Genomic DNA, 6,912 nt, shown 5'->3' with positions numbered 1-6,912 from the left:
ACGAAATTGTCTGATGCCACTAATTTGTTGTATCGCGGAATTTGGAATGTAATTTCTTTGCATTACTGGGTTCGAGGTGTGATGCCTTATGCCTTTTCGTATTCTTGCAAAATGTAGTATGTCGAACGGCAGTTCATCCTCCGCTGAGGGGGAGACTTCGGGTTACATCATGCAGCCATGAGTTGCTTCTTCTCGTCCGATGAGGCGAGAGGGTACTTACCATGCTCGGCGCTCTTGGAGGACGAGGGAAGCCTCTTCGTCTCCTCCGTTGGAGTCCGGAGGGGGTTCCGACCCTGAGGATGGCTTGCTTGGTTGGGCCCAATTGAGTACGACGGGGTCGATCTTCACCATGACCTGTAGCACCACGTGGTGTCCCGGTTCCGTGCCGGGAAGGCTAAGGCAGATACAGCTAGCCGACCTTACGGTGGGTCGGTATTCGTGGAGCTCTTAGGGAAGCTGGACGAGCGGACTCGTGCAGCGGTGGAGGCCTGCCCTTTATATCCGACGGTGTGCGTCTTTAGGGAGGTCGTGGGCCCTAACGCATCTAGGCGGTTCATGCGCCTGATTCTTGAGTGGTGGTGGGATACCACCAACACTTTTCACTTCCCGTGGGGCGAGATGACTATTACCCTCGAAAATTACATTGCCCTTACGGGTTTGCCCTTCACGGGTAGACCGGTTTACATCGCTAGGGAGGCAGTTATGCCGTCGCAGAGGACGGTTAGAGAGTGCATTGGGGATGACTTGGCCGTAGAGGTGGCCAAGTACAAGGGGAAGGGGATGCCTTATTTCTGTTAGTGGACGTTTTGGCCGAGGGTCGCCCTTCTGGTGCTTCTGCGAGGATGTATGCTCACGTGTTTTACTTGTTGTTCTTGAGTTCGACGATCTTGTCGAACTGTTCTGAGAGGGTGGACCCTTGGCTGATTCTGTTGGTCAGCGACTTGTCTGAGTTAGGTTCATACTGCTGGGGCGAGGCAGTCTATGCGAACCTGATTAGCCTATTTCTCTATGCGTCGTGCCACGACTCATCGAGGTACGTATTTGATATTATTTACTTTAGGAATGCTAAATGGTTTGCGTACTTTTACTTATATGCTTTTATTGTTTGGTTTTTGTAGTTGTGGGCTTTTGAGCGCTTGCCCTTCTTTGCTCCTCGGTCCGGTAAAGTGGCCGAGAGTTACCCTGCTGCTTTCTGGTGGGGCACTGCTAGGAAGCTGAAGAAACGTCCCATCATGAAGAAGTTTAGGGACATGATCACAGCTGGGCGCCTTCACTTGGTAAGTAGTTTCAGTTTTCCCTTACTTATTTTTATCCCGTTTTATGCGAGTTACTTGACCTGTCGGTTTTTGGTTTTACAAACAGGTGGGTTGGTCCTGCTGGGCCGGGCTGGAGGAGACAGAGGCGTCGAGGGAGTCTTGGCTCCAGTCTCGGTGTCAGATCCTATACCAGGGTCCTAGGGTTCCTTTCTGGTTTTCGGGGGAGCGGGTGCTTCGACAGACTTTGGAGCTTACCCGGGTGCCCCTGTCGCCGCCTTCCAGCATGCTACGTCCTACGGGCATACTCGTTAATCGCCGAGTAGTGTTGCGTAGAGGCATGCCTGCGGGTGATTTCGTGCTGCTCGACTACAGCTACCCTGACTTCGTACGATTCCGGATCTTGCTTCCTCCGGTTGTCGAGGTACGTGTAATCTTAAGACTTTGTAGATATGGACGTGTGTTTCTTATTTTGCTGTATTTTGACTTGTTATTTGTCTGTGTTGCACCCAAGGCTTACGGATCTTGGCGGTTGTGTGCCGCCTGACTGCATGATTCGTTACACCACAGCGGGCGGGTCTAGGATCATAGAGGAGGTGCCTGTGATTCCTGACGGGGAGGGACCCCATCCGTTGGTTCCTGCGGATGTTCGCGTGGTATGCTATTCGTTTGTTTAGTCACCACACTTATTGTCTATTTTCAGTTAGAACTGCTAACACTTTTTAGTATGCAGGTGCCTGCTAGGATGGTTAACCAGGTGGTGCACAAAGTCAACCGACTAAAGGTCGCATTGTCCTCTGCTCGGGCGGCTCTTTCTTGTAGCAACCCGAACTCGACTCAGGTATGATGCCTGGTAATTTTGCTTTATTTTGTCAGTTTGGTTATGTGTGTGCTGATTTGTATCTGGATTTTGCAGACTGGCTTTCCACAGGCCCGTATGCCAAGGCCGATGCGTACTCCTCCGAGGGATCATCATTCGTTCGAGGGCGATCGTGGTGCCTCCGGATCGCATGCTAGGCCGCGCTTCTCGAACGTCGGTGTGGGTAATAGTCCCATGCGACCACCGAATGGGCCTAGGAGGAGCCATAGTGGGCCATTCGGGGATCCTCAGTCTCAGATGGGTTGGCAGCCCCCTTCGTTTCAGTCTTTCCAGACTGGTTAGCAGCCTCAGCCATTTCAGCCGCCTTTGCGTGCAGAGTGTGTGTATGTTCCCCAGACGTAGAGTTGGGACTCTTATCATTTCGAGACCCTGTTTGATGGTCTGCAGGGTTCGTAGGGTGCTGGCACGAGTGGCTGTGCTCATGGTGACGAGGATGAGCCTCAGTAGGTCGTACACATGTATTTCTCATTTGGACATGTATCATTTTTCGTATTGCGCTACAGACTTTGTATATATTGCTTGCATTTCGTACTTTTAGTTTCTTTTATTTGTCTGTGTATGCATTGATTTTGAGAAAAATGGGTCATTTTTTAGTATTATGTGAATGGTTCACCTTAGTCGAAGATATTGCCTTTTCAGGTATACCGACTCACCTAAACAGAAAAGAAAACGGAAAACACATAACAAGAAATGATGCGCTTTAAGTTTTAGGATCAACAATGCTTATCGGAATTTTAGTCAAAGTAGAATTTCATTCGAAAATCGAGTTTGAGTACAGAGTTTATACAATAATACAATCCTGGTTGTCCTAGAATAGCTGACTTTATAACGGATTTATGTAAGATAAGAATTTTAAGAAAGCTTGAAATCGAAATCTGCGTGGCTGATGGAGTTTTTCGGAAATGACTTGCCAGCGCTGGAATTTTCCAACGCTTGACTTAGCAGCGCTTGATTTTGAGCGCTAGAATCAGCGCTGGTTCCTTTTTGCTGCGAAATTCACAGATTCGTGTATTCGTTTAAGTTAAATTTAATTTTTTTGCTGGGCGTGGCCATAAATTGGGATTGTCACGTTCACTGTTTTCTTCACCTTGCATGCATTATCTAATTCCTTGAGCATTCTGAATCCTGTCGTTTCCCTTTCTTTGATTTTCTGCCATGTTGACCCCCATTGTTCCCCCCGTGTCTTTGAAACTAGTTATCAGCCAAAGGCTTCGTTCTCTTTCCCCAACTAATAAGATGTTACAAAAAGAACATGCTTTAGATGCTCTGTTAGGATTACAACAAATAATATTCAACTTTAATTTCATCATGCTGTCCTGAGTTTTTGGGATCCTGATCATCACGTTTTTACTTTTCGCAATAATGAGATTATTCCCCTGCCTGAGGGATTTGTTTCTATCTTAGGCTATCCTTTTACCATGCTTTCCGTGACCCCTAGTACTGCTGATGAGGGGAAACAAATGATGGGGAGGTGCCTGGCTTTGTCTAAAAGTAGAGTTAATGAGAGGCTGGTTGGGGATGGTGTTGATCTTTCTGCGCTCATTAGTTACTTTAGGATCTATACCGTCAATACAACTGAACAGAAACGTAGTATTAGGGTCTTGTGTTTTTGCCTCATAAATTGCTACTTATTTCATAATAATGACAGTATGCTTGGAGACCTGAGGCTGATGCCGATTGTTAGCTTGATGGAGAGTCGGGTTTTCATGATGCCCATGGTGGTTGCCGAGACTATTCTTTGGGCGGACGCTTTAAAAAAGGACGTGAGTGTGGAACTGTCGGGGGTAGCCCCTTGTTGTTGCAGGTGATCAGTCGTAGAAACTCGTTTATTTTGCGAATTTCTTTTATTTTTGAATCTGGACTGGAATCGCGTGTTTTTTTTGACAGACAGCAGCGCTGAAAATTCCAGCGCTTGAATGTTTAGTGCTGGAAAATTCCAGCGCTTGAAATTCATGCGCTGATATTTTCTGGCGCTGCGATTGTTCCTGTTTTTTTTTTTATTCCTTTTCTTTTATTTTGATGCGAACCTTGGCAACTGATCGCTGTTTTTCCCTTTTTTTCTAGATCTGGCTGATGGAGCGACTGAGAACTTTTGAGGCTACGTCTGATCTTAGGACCTATTGTCCTCGGGCTCTTGGCAGTAGGAAGTATCTACACCAAGGAGAGAATAAAACCGAGTGGACTTCGTATCTTACTCATGGTATCTGTTCTGTTAAGTGGGTGAACCCGTGGTGGGGTCTGCAGTCTATGACATGTTTACTTAATATGCTTGCCACATCCAGAGGGGAAAAGTCGTACTGGTCGTACACTCTTCCTAAGAGGCGGCCCGTCGTGTTTTTCGACCCCCTCACAGTAGGTGGGACGCACTAGCCCTGCAAACGACGTAAAAACAATACGTCCCGTCCCACCTGTCATAGACTTTAGACCCCACCACGGGATCACCCACTTGACGGAACAAAGACCATGGGTAAGATACGAAGTCCACTCGGCTTCATTCTCTCTTTGGTGTAGATACTTCCTACTACCAAGAGCTCGAGGACAATAGGTCCTAAGATCAGACAGAGCTTCCACAATTCTCAGTCGCTCCATCAGCCAGATCTGAAACAAAAAAAACAGAAATCAGTTGCCAAGACTCGCACCAGTTTCAAAAACAAAACGAGCAAAAAAAACATATAAAAAGGTCACAGCGCCAGAAAATTGCAGCACAGACATTCGAAGCGCTGGAATTTCCCAGCGCTGCACAGAAAAACGCTGTAATTTTCCAGCGCTGCCATCTACCGAAAGAAAAAAAACAATATCTTTCGCAAGCAGATTCAAGAAACGTAAAAATAAATAAACGATTTCCACAAATGATTACCTGCAATAACAAGGGGCTACCCCCGACAGCTCTGCACTTCATATCTTTCTTCAAGACATCCGCCCAAAGAATAGTCTCGGTGTAGATGCCTACATTTTTCCCTAGGCCCGACACGGTGTGTTCGATGATGAAACCAAACACCGCATGACTAAGCTTTCTTAAGTATGCTGCGAACGATCCATAAATGACTGATATCCCATAAACCATATTCCATTTTTAGAACCTGCTATTTATAGTAATTGTTATGCTTGAACGCTGCCCAGAATAGTAATCGTATAAGATAAAATATCTGAGTGTTTAAATCGCATTGCGATTTATCATCGGATAAAGGCTAAGGGTTGCATCCCAACTCATGTTCCTAAGATAGAAAACGTGATAAGACTCGGCAAAAGATCGATAAAGACTGGAAAAGTGGACTGAAACACCAGCGCTGGAAAATTCTAGCGATAGCATTCCAAGGGTCACTATTTTCCAGCGCTCAAAACTTATGCGCTGGTATATTCCAGCAATACAGTTTGTGTCTTACAAAATCACGCTAAAGATAGAATTTATCCATCTGTTACCAGAATAAATTATGGCGCTCAAAGTGCAAGCTCTAGAAATAACCAACGCTCCTGATCCAAGCGCTGGAATTTTCTAGCACTGCACAGGTCTCAGTTGGAAAATTCCCATTTCGAAGATTTATCTTATTCTGACCTATTTTACTAGAAATAGGGCCTCTAAAAACTGGAAAATATCACACACTCTAAGCCCTAAACCCTTAAGCTTGAGTATTGACCTACGCTTTTCTCTGTCCCGTATTCGTGTGTCTGTCGTATTTAACACATTGTTAAGCAGACCCTGCCCGCATGACCGTTTGATAGCCTGAATACCGTCGAAGTGCTGCGGAAACTTAAACACAATCCTAAGCCCTAAATACTCAAAAATCTAGAAGAATCCCTTCCCATAGTTAGTCATTCATCCGAAAGTTCTGAAACCAAACGGAAAGCTAGGAAAGTCAAGTGGTAGGTGTTCCTGAGAACCGCAGTAAAGCCTACGCTTTGCTATAATCTAAATCTATATTTTATTGCTTTCCTAGTCATATAAATCTGCTAACTTTAATCTGTTATATTTCTCACGCCTAAATCAGATAATACTTGGACAAATCGGTTTATTATTAAGCAGCTTGAATCAATCTAAATCAACGTTTTGACATCTTTTTAGTAATATCTGTGCATTAAAATCAATCAAGAGTAGTAATGTAGCTTAACGCATGTCCCATCATCGTCACAATTGAACTAGTAAGGACGGCTCCGCGTTGGCTAATGTTGGGCACTCCCCGTATTAGTAAACGTCCCCCGAACTCTCAATCTCTACTCCGCTGGATTTACGTTGAGCGATCTCTACATCAGGGATCACATGGGAACCTATGGCCGTTGTGAGTCAAATATGTTTTCACTCCAGGCATACAACGATAACCAGGTTTTTTCAGTTTTTTAAAACTAAATGGCGACTCCTAAATACTAGTAAAAGGAGGCTAATGCCCACAGTTAGTTCATATTTACTTAATATTCTTGCCACATCCAGAGGGGAAAAGTCGTGCGGGCCGTATACTCTTTCTAGAGGCTCCTCGTCTTGTTTTTCGACCCCCTTACATTGGCAACTCCACTAGGGACAATATTGAAATAATTTGTGCAAGTAGTGCGTCGGTGAGGAAGCCGTATAGCAGAAATCGAACGCTATGCCACAATTATTTCCATATTAATTTGGGAGGACTTGAATATTGAATGTGATGAATGATCCGCGACAGAACCGCATAAAAGAATCTTGGCTTCCTTGGCATGTTTCATCTCGGAAGTCCAGACTAAGGAAACTTATCAGCTCGGGGGTGCACGCCCTTCGGATGTTATCCACTCGATGCATTCGCAATGTAGCACATCCAC

Source organism: Spinacia oleracea, chromosome 3 (assembly GCF_020520425.1).
Source record: "Spinacia oleracea cultivar Varoflay chromosome 3, BTI_SOV_V1, whole genome shotgun sequence".
In the NCBI taxonomy this organism is placed as follows: Eukaryota; Viridiplantae; Streptophyta; class Magnoliopsida; order Caryophyllales; family Amaranthaceae; genus Spinacia; species Spinacia oleracea.
Note: the sequence above shows the minus strand (reverse complement) of the source record.